Here is a 9,872-nt window from a genome sequence, read left to right as displayed (position 1 = left end):
GGCTTGAAACCTTGACAGTTGCGTTTGAGAAAGTGAGGAAATGAATTTAAACATTCAGATTGAAATAAGAGAGAAGCTTTCAAAACTTTTAAAAGACTCTACACATCACTTTGCACTGAAAAATTCTTTGGTGAATACAACTGTTATGAATTAGATTTCAGACACAAGCATGGTGGTTTTTTTGCACTATTTGATCAAAGTATGCACTGGGTTTCAAACGGGGAATGATTTGCTTACTCTGGGTCAAATGCAAGAATGTCTGAAATCCGCAATTTGGACTAGGGGTGATTAACGAGTTGAGCAACTCGTGAGCAGTTCATACTCAACTCGGTCATAACTTGGTAAAAACTCGATACGGGATTTGACTCGAAACCTTAACGATTCACAAGCAGCTCGTTAAGTTTTGTAATATAGTGTTTTTTAGTAATCTTAAAAAATTATTTCATTAAAAAATTAGTAAATTACTAATAGATAACAAAATATATAATTGCTAATCTATTAATTTTTTAATAAACAACAAAAGAATACTAAATTATTAATTAATATTTTACTAAATTCAAAAATCAAATCTTGTTAATTATTTTAATGTATTTGTGGATTGTTATTTTAGAATTTAGACTTTGGAATTACTTCATACATTATATAGTATTAGTAGATTTTACTTATAGTTAAGAAAATAAGGTCAAAATTTTTGTGAGCTTAACGAGCAACGAGTCGAGCAATAAATTTTCTTATTTTTTTAAAGAGCATGAGCCTAGCAACAAAATTTTTTAACGAACACAAGTCGAGCACTGCCCAACTCGAGATCGACTCGCTCGATAAACACCCTTAATTTGGACAGTCCATAATCAGAAACCTTGGCTGTAAAAAACTCACTTAGAACAACAATGTTAGTTCTCAAATGCATGTGCAAAAGAGGAGGAACCAAACTGTGAAGATATTCCAGTACTGTTCCGAATTTACAGAACATTAGAGAAAACTAAAGTCTAATGTTTCGACCGGGAAAGGAAAATGGGATTGGGACATTATAAAACTACGCAAATTATTGCAACAAGATTTGTAATAATTTATGTAATCGGTTCATGTTTTATGTAACATTGAAGCCGAGAGAAAGCTCCTATTAAGATCTTTTTAGAATTTTCCCTATGTCTTGACTTGAGCACGAGAAAGACGTCCAGTTATTGATACAATTGAACTAGTTACAGCGATGGTATGGGGTTGAGATACATATAAACATGGTGATCAACCTACAAGGGTGACTCCCATTTGCTTTCAAATGAATGAAAAAGTAGTAGGCTACAACTACTAGGGGGCATAGTCTTTAACTGTGAACCAAGTAGATTTGTTACACCTCTAGAGCTTATATTATTGTACGTTTTCTGGTTTTTTAAGCTTAGTGTCTCATTTCCTTTAAGGCATCCAATGATTATGAACAACATAATCTCAAACAGTTATGTGAAACACTGTCATGCGGATAAAATAATAAAAACATCATAATGCAGAATTAAAAGAAGACAAGCCCAAAGATGGTAGAAGAAAAAAAAAATGATAAAAGAAATGCTTTAAATCAAACTGCTACTCCATCGTTAGCAAGCCATGGCCTATATTGTACACTGAGAATTGGATGGTGTTTTAAGAACAAATGATCTAGGCATCAGGTCCAACGATGTTTGCTCGATCTGCATTAGCTCGACGGGTCTTTAGCACATGGTAAACACCCATTCCCAAAAGCGCCGCGAATGCAAAACCGGAAACAATGGCAGCAACTCCACCCACTCCCATTCCACGGCGCGATTTATCCAGTGTCGGTGATACCTTGCCTGCAAGTGCTTTAGAACTGTCGACTTGAGCCGCGACGGGCAACGGAGGCGAGCAGTTGGAAGCCGATCAAGGGTTTTCAGTATTGGGATGGAAAAAGTCGTATGCCGAAGGGGAGAAGGACATAGGGCTCTCGTATGCAATGCCATGGGGAGCTCTGTCTTGAGCCCTGCCCATGGAAACTAAAGCTAGAGAAGATAAGATAAGCAAGAAAGAAGCAAATGGATTCATGCTTTTTATCACTCTTTGGTTGAGTTAAAAATGTTCGGGTAACAATGCCTTTTATAAGGGCTTTGAAAGTGGTTGTTGCTTGCCATAATTTGCTCATTTTAATCTCCATTAACTTACCTGTGTGTTACTCTCAAAGCCAAGTTTCTCTCACATCGTCATAATTTCTCATCCACTAAATTGCCGTTCAAGTGACAAGAAAATCATACACAACAAACAATCTTCTGAATGATTCTCTTCATATACTCTCAGTATATTAAAAAAAGACATGATGGAGGAGTAATTTGATCATTTAGAATTTAATAGGAAAACATGATAATTGAGATGACACTATTTAAACATGATCAATACAAGTGATAAAATACGTATAATACACGTATTATATGTTATTAGGGTTTTGTAATGTTTAATCTCAAAATTCTGAAATGAAAAAAAGCAGTCAGTATCTTCCCGGCGTGCAACATTTGAAGCATGTAAGTTGTCAAGCTTTGTATGATTGTTATGTTTGGTTTGTTGCTGTCCATTTGACATTTCCACGAGAATCATGTTTTAGAATAAATGGGTTTTCAAGGCTTCACATAAGAATCGGGATGTTATGTTTTTTTTTAAATTATTCTTTTTGGAAATATTATCTTTTCCTATGGGATTGAGTTTTTCTTTATTATTAAAATAAAACTTTAATCAACCAACCGAAGTTGGTTCAAGTGGTAAGCAACTTGATATCACTTAAGCAAGATCTTGACTTCGAGTCTTTGTGTATACAAAAAATCCTTCTCAGGAGACTCACCCACCAAACACAGGAGTGTGATACGGGTAAGCTCGAATTAAATAAGGTAGAACCTTGAAATTGGGAGGGTAACCAAATAAAAATTAAAAAAAATAAAAAATTCCAAAAGTACTTCGTGTCTGTTTTGGACCTCTTTAGACCCATCTTCATGTTTATTTATACTGAAATTAAGAAGCCTTGTGTTACTCAGACACAACATGGGATAATTGGGTTGTACAGAACACTGCAATTACTCGATCTGATTTGGTTCCTCATATATTCTCATTTTCAACCGACCACATCATCTTTTAATCAATCCTTGAAATACGTCTGTTGTATCTTCTCTAGGTTTATCTGGTGCACATGTAATTTTCTTTTCCTTTTATTGCCAGATAATAGTTCTGGAGAATGGCAAGGTTATTGAACAGGGACCACATGACACACTCGCGGCAAGGGCAGGGAGATATGCACAGCTATGGGCACAGCAAAACAGTTCCATGGATACCTTAGAAACGGCCAGCGGACGTTGAGGCCTGAAACTTTAAATATTGTCATGTGTAAGGAAACCGGGTGAACACAAGGCTTAAATAACCATACAAATTTTGTATTTCAAAAGTAGCACCACTGCTATTCTTCCGTGCCCTTCCTAGCAAGATGGAGGTGAAGTCATGTATGTTCTCTTCTCTTTCAATGTTGGGGCCAAGCTGTTGTGTACTTGTGTTTGATTTATTGTACAGTTACGATGCATCAAACCGAAGCATCTGAACTAGATACCAATAGTAAAATGCCATTGACATGGTGTTATTGTTTGTATTAATCAACGGTACCCTTTGCTCGTGAGTTTAGGCGGGTACTTACATTGAACCCCGGTTCCTTGCTTTACTAGTTATATGCTAGTTTTGTAATCTTTTGGTTCCTTCATGAAATTTTGGCAAGAAATAAAATAGTGGTACTCATTATTGGACGTTATTCACTTAATGCAGCGTGCGACATCGTTCTTGTATTTGCGTACCTGCTTGCTCTGTTGTGTTTTCTTAGGAAGTTTGACATTGAAAATTCGTAATAACTTAAAAATGTCTTATTAGAAATGTATTTAGGGTTTAGACTCTAGTGTTTGTGTTGTCTTCGTTAAAGTGGACATCTTGAGTTCCTAACGTTCGATTAAACCATTTCAAGATGCGCTAAAAAGGTAAATGACGTTTGATTGATTTAGTCTAGAAATTCCTTGATTTCATCTGAAAAGTCGTTACAAGAAGGAGAAGGAGAATGAGGAGGAGGAGGAGGAGGAGGAGGTAATGTAATATTTAAATGTTGAGGGTTAAATTTTTAGAATTGGGATCAAATTATAACTATGTGCAAAGGTTAAAGATAAAATTTATTATCATGCCAGTATCATTAACTAACACGTTGCTTTCCCACTAAAAATTAATAATCAATGACCGTTTTGCCAGTTTTGATACTAAGTGACCAATTTGTAAATTTGTATACTTAATAACCCAACTAAAATGAACCCATAGTCGAGGGACTGTTTTCATAGTTTACCCAGAATTATACTCTATATTTAATGCAAACTACTTTTACGGTGGCAAAGCAAACGGGGTCGCTTAAATTACCTACTAAGTTGACTCATCATTTAGTGGATTAAATCCCATTGACCACGAAAATTTGGTTTATTCTGATGAGTAAAAAAGGACAATCTGAAGTGATCTGATATGATTTCTTCCAATGAAGGGTAAATCTCCTGAATGATCACTTAATTTTTAGATTCTTAATGTTTAGATCATAAAAAGTTTATTTGTTTCTACTTGTAGTTTGAAGAAGAAAATGTAATAGGAATAAATAGAAAAAGAAGAAGAATCAGATTATTATTAAAAATAACATATTAAGTATCTTTATTAATCAATATTTTTTTTGCTTAATAACTATTATTAAAATGTAATAAACATTCATGACGTTTTTGTTTTTTAATGCAAGATTCGATTCTTGTATATGTTTAAAAGAATTACACCAACATGCAGAAATAATAATTTATTTCCCTTGATAACTCTAGCTTTTGTTTTGTTGTTATGGGAGAAGGATCTTTTGATCTTATAATTAAGGCATGGAATTAAGTCTATACGTACATATTTGTCCACTTTGCATGGTTAGAACCGAAGAAGCATCTAAATGAATTGATTAGTAGTAGTTGAGATGGAATGATATTATATATATAAAGTCAGGGACCAAGAGTTGTTCAAATGCTCATCCAGCTTAAGGAGCCGATTCCCTAAAACTAAAGTCACTATAATATTTAATCAAAAAACAAAAATAAAGTCACTATAATAATGCACCCTTTTCCTTTTCATTCCATATGATAATAACAGCTTTAAAGTTTAAAGAACCTCATTATATCACACGTATCCAAAATCATAAGGATTGACTGAAGACCTCTCGCATGCCTGTCATCCTTTTTAAAAATTTTAAGTCATCGATAATTTATTTTCGTTTTTCTTGAAATTTTATAAATACGTTCTCTTTACAATTTTATAAATTTACCCATGACATAAAATTTTACATTTATCTCCATATTCATCTTTAGTCCTGCAAGAGTGATCAGCATTCAGCAGAACACAGCTATTGTGGTGGTGGATAAAAATAAGGGTAACAAATAAGTGTTCAATATACTGTTAATAAGAGAATGTTGTGTGTGTGTGTGTGTGTGAGAGAGAGAGAGAGAGAGAGAGAGTAGTATACTAGTATTTATTGAAGCAGTCGGCATCATATGTATGTCTGGGCTGCATTCATTTTTTATAGTTAGCATTACAGGAAGGTATAGAATAATTTTATCTCTGCTTGACATGTGAGTATGAGATTGCATCTTTGCCTCGTTTGTTTTGCAATTTAAAAGTGAATCTTCATTAATGGTCAGTGTGGGTTGGAAAAAGGAGATGATTGTGTATGAACAGGAAGCTTGGGCTGTAGTTAAAAAAAGCTTTTTCTTTATGTTAAAGCGTTTTCTTTTGCATTTTCAACCTAGAGAAGCTCTCTCTTTCAAAATACGGTAAATACCAATTACCAAACAAAAATAAATAAATAAATAAAATCGACAATGGGTTGGTTTGGGTTTGGTTGTTTTCACTTTTTACTTTCAGTTATACAAATATTTTATTTTTAGATCCCAACAAGTTCAGCAAACACAACCAATTATGGCTTTTATGGGGGTTTTTTTCAACTCTTAAATGCACTCTCCTGTTTCAATGAGTTCAGACTTCCTTTTTTTGTAACTTATGAAGATGCTGCTGCAGAGCTGCTGCTCGAGTCTCAGTCAGTTTCTCTTTTGAGTTGGAGTTTGCGGGTTTCAGTTGCTCCAAATTCAGGATCTGTAGTTGAAATCCTACTTTTGGTTCCCTTTTTCAAATGCATATGCGGCTCACTGAGTGACTGTTGGGACTATTTCCTTTCAACCCTGACTCACTTTCACCTTCACCTTCACCAAAATCCAAGCTGTGTCCTCATTTGGATTTGGATGCTGTCTCCCCAGGTTTCATTCTTCCCTCTCTTCTTCTCAAGTTCACTTTTTTAAAACAAAAAAGTTAATTTTTGTTTCATTATTGATTTTTCCTCTCGTAATCAAGCTTGTAGATCTGCTCAGTCCCTGGAATGTTCTTCTTCTTCTTCTTTTTTTACACCAACTCAAATATCTTTAGTGAATGGTAATTCAACAAATTGTGGGCTTCTTCTATGCTATCAAAGTTTTCATTTTTCGTTGAAAACCACTTGTTTTGTGGGTTTCAATGTGGCTTCCATTTTCGTTTTTCGCACCTATTTTCTTGCGCAGTGCTACTTTAGGTGGTTTAACTACTCTATCCTCTTCCTCAACCTCTCTAAAATTTTCAGCATTCCCTTCTCTTATAAAAAAAAGGGAAAGAACAAACTGTCACTTGAAGGAGATATCACAATATAGCTATACAATTTCTCTTTTATTTGTTGCGCTGAAAGGGCATAGCTTTTCTTCTTCCCAAGTATATTCTTCTTTTGCTGCTCGTTAATGAAAAAACACTTATGTTGCCCTCTAGCTGTTTATAAAACCTCTTTCCATTTCAGATTTGAATTTGAACTTTTGTCCCTTTTTTTTGGTCTTCCAGGTCCTCTAGTAAGCTTGAGCTAGTAGGATAACAGTGCCTAGCTTTTCAGTGATTGTATTATATGTTTGCTAGTTTATGTTTCCTGTTCCCCTTGTTTCAGAAGCTAGTTAGAATTTTAGCAACCATTGGCCTCAAAGAGCATACCGACTACGAACATTCTTACCGAGAACTTTTCCCTCACAAAATGGATATAACAGAAACTATTTAGAGTTTCTGCAACTGCCTTGTGAAAGAGATATATAAAAGCATAGCTACTTAGCTACTTTGAATTTTAGTAACTGCTGCCGAGCATAAATTTCAATGACTTTGAGGATGTGTTGACTTCTACCAGATAATTAATAGGTCATCTGATGTAGTCTTGGCTCTTTATTTTACTTTGCTCTAGATACCTGAAATTGTTTATGTGCTTGTCTTGTGTTTTCGTTCTTGCAACCGAATGGTGTAGCATATCATTCTTTTCTATAAGCATTGATTTGAGTTCTGCTTTATACAGCCCCTGATGTGCTTGCTGGTCTTTTATTTGGAACAGGAATTCAGTTGGGACTGCACATATTGCATTTTCATAGCCATAATCATTGTCGTATTCCCTACAGCACACAACAGCCAATGGAGTTCTGCATGAGTTCATTGTTTTCTTCCCTTGTCGTCATAACCATTTTTCTTCCTCTAATAATAGGTGATCTCAGCTCTGATAAGCAAGCCCTCCTTGAATTTCTTGCTGCTGTCCCGCATGGTCGGAATCTTAACTGGAGCTCAACCAACCCAATATGCACATCCTGGATTGGCGTCACCTGCTCACAGGATAACTCTAGTGTGTCTGCTCTCCGGCTCCCTGCTGTTGGATTTATAGGCCAAATCCCATCCAACACTCTTGGTAAACTAAGTGCCCTCAGGACTCTCAGCCTCAGATTTAATCGTTTTAATGGTGATCTTCCTTCAGATATCACCACTCTTCCATCACTCCAATACCTCTTCCTTCAACATAATAACTTCACTGCTGATATTCCTTCTTCCTTCTCCCTCCAACTCAAGGTATTGGATCTTTCATTCAATTCTTTTACAGGCAACATTCCGGAAACAATACAAAACCTAACATCGCTCACTCGATTGAACTTTCAGAACAACAATCTCTCTGGATCTATACCTAATCTGAACCTCACTAGGCTCAAGCTTTTGAATTTAAGCTATAACCAGCTTAGTGGTTCAATCCCAATATCCCTTCAAAGGTTTCCTAATTCATCCTTTGCAGGAAACCCCCTATTGTGTGGTCCGCCTCTACAAGCCTGCTCTCCCTCTCCATCACCATCTCCTGCTCATTCTCCACCCCCATCAGTGCTTCCTCAAAAACATAGCTCCAAAAAGAAACTGAGCTTAGGAGTTATCATTGCCATTGCAGTTGGAGGGTCTGTAGTACTATTTCTTTTAGCCTTGATCATCTTATGCTGCTTTCTGAAGAAAAAAGATAATGGTGGAAGTGGTGTATTAAAGTGGAAGGCTTCTAGTGGTGCTAGGAGTGAGAAGCCAAAAGAAGAGTTTGGGAGTGGGGTGCAAAAACCTGAGAAAAACAAGCTGGTTTTCTTTGAAGGATGTTCTTATAATTTCGACCTCGAGGATTTATTAAGGGCTTCAGCTGAAGTACTGGGAAAGGGTAGTTATGGCACAGCATACAAGGCTGTTCTGGAGGAATCGACGACAGTGGTAGTGAAAAGGTTGAAGGAAGTGGTTGTGGGGAAGAAGGATTTCGAGCAGCAGATGGAGATTATAGGAAGAGTCGGGCAGCACCCGAATGTTGTCCCACTCCGTGCTTATTATTACTCCAAGGATGAGAAGCTCTTGGTTTATGACTATATACTGGGTGGTAGCTTATCCACTCTTTTGCATGGTACATATTTTCCTTTCTTTCTTTCCTCGTGACTTCATCGGTCTCAAGCAAATTCTGAAGTACTTATGCCTATGGAAAAGATGCATGTATTAACTCAAACATTTTGATAACAGGAGACAGGGGAGGTGGAAGAAACTCATTAGACTGGGAATCCAGAGTAAAGATCTCCCTTGGAGTTGCCAGAGGAATTTGCACATCCATTCTATGGGTGGTCCAAAGTTCACTCATGGAAACATCAAGTCCTCAAATGTTCTCCTCAGTCAAGATCACGAGGGGTGCATCTCCGATTTGGGTTTGACCCCTCTTATGAACGTCCCCGCAACTCCATCCCGGACCGCGGGGTATCGTGCTCCCGAGGTGATTGAAACCCGTAAGCATACGCATAAATCAGATGTATACAGCTTTGGTGTCTTGCTCCTAGAGATGTTAACTGGGAAAGCACCACTGCAATCACCTATAAGGGATGACATGGTTGATCTTCCAAGGTGGGTACAATCCGTAGTGAGGGAGGAATGGACGGCCGAGGTGTTTGACGTTGAGTTGATGAGGTTCCAAAACATTGAAGAAGAAATGGTCCAGATGTTACAAATTGCGATGGCATGTGTGGCAAAGGTACCGGACATGCGACCAAGCATGGATGAAGTTGTAAGAATGATCGAAGAAGTCCGGCAATCAGACTCAGAGACCGGCCATCCTCCGAGGAGAACAAGTAAAAAGATTCAAATGCGCAGACCCCGTGAATGTCGAAACGCTGCTGCATTGTGGTTTTAAGAAGGGGGCAAAGAAGGGTTTCCTCATCCAACCATGCATGCTTGCACGGCTTCTCAAAGTCGGCAGTGGTGTTGGTGTTGTGTAACATGTCAGAAAGAATGTAGTGTGATGAATTTTTCTGGTTAATTTAATTAGGGGTGGTTTTCCTTCTTTTGTTCTTGTTTATCATTCTTTAAGATCTTTCTGATTTGTTGTAATGCCAAATTTGGGCAATGAAATGAAGTTAAGAACTTTGTGTTGTGTGTGTATTCTCTTTTGTATAGAACCAGATTCTGTGAAGTTC

The 9,872-nt window shown here is 36.9% G+C and overlaps 1 pseudogene; it reads left to right on the top strand.

Annotated features, from left to right (window-relative positions):
• The first annotated feature begins 6,157 nt into the window (after positions 1–6,157).
• Positions 6,158–9,829, top strand: LOC120148222 (annotated as a pseudogene).
• Positions 9,830–9,872: the final 43 nt, after the last annotated feature.

The sequence above is a fragment of the Hibiscus syriacus genome, unplaced genomic scaffold, assembly GCF_006381635.1.
Source record: "Hibiscus syriacus cultivar Baekdansim isolate YM2019G1 unplaced genomic scaffold, ASM638163v2 tig00110954_pilon, whole genome shotgun sequence".
NCBI classification, from domain to species: domain Eukaryota; kingdom Viridiplantae; phylum Streptophyta; class Magnoliopsida; order Malvales; family Malvaceae; genus Hibiscus; species Hibiscus syriacus.
This window is presented reverse-complemented; position numbering and strand designations above follow the sequence as displayed.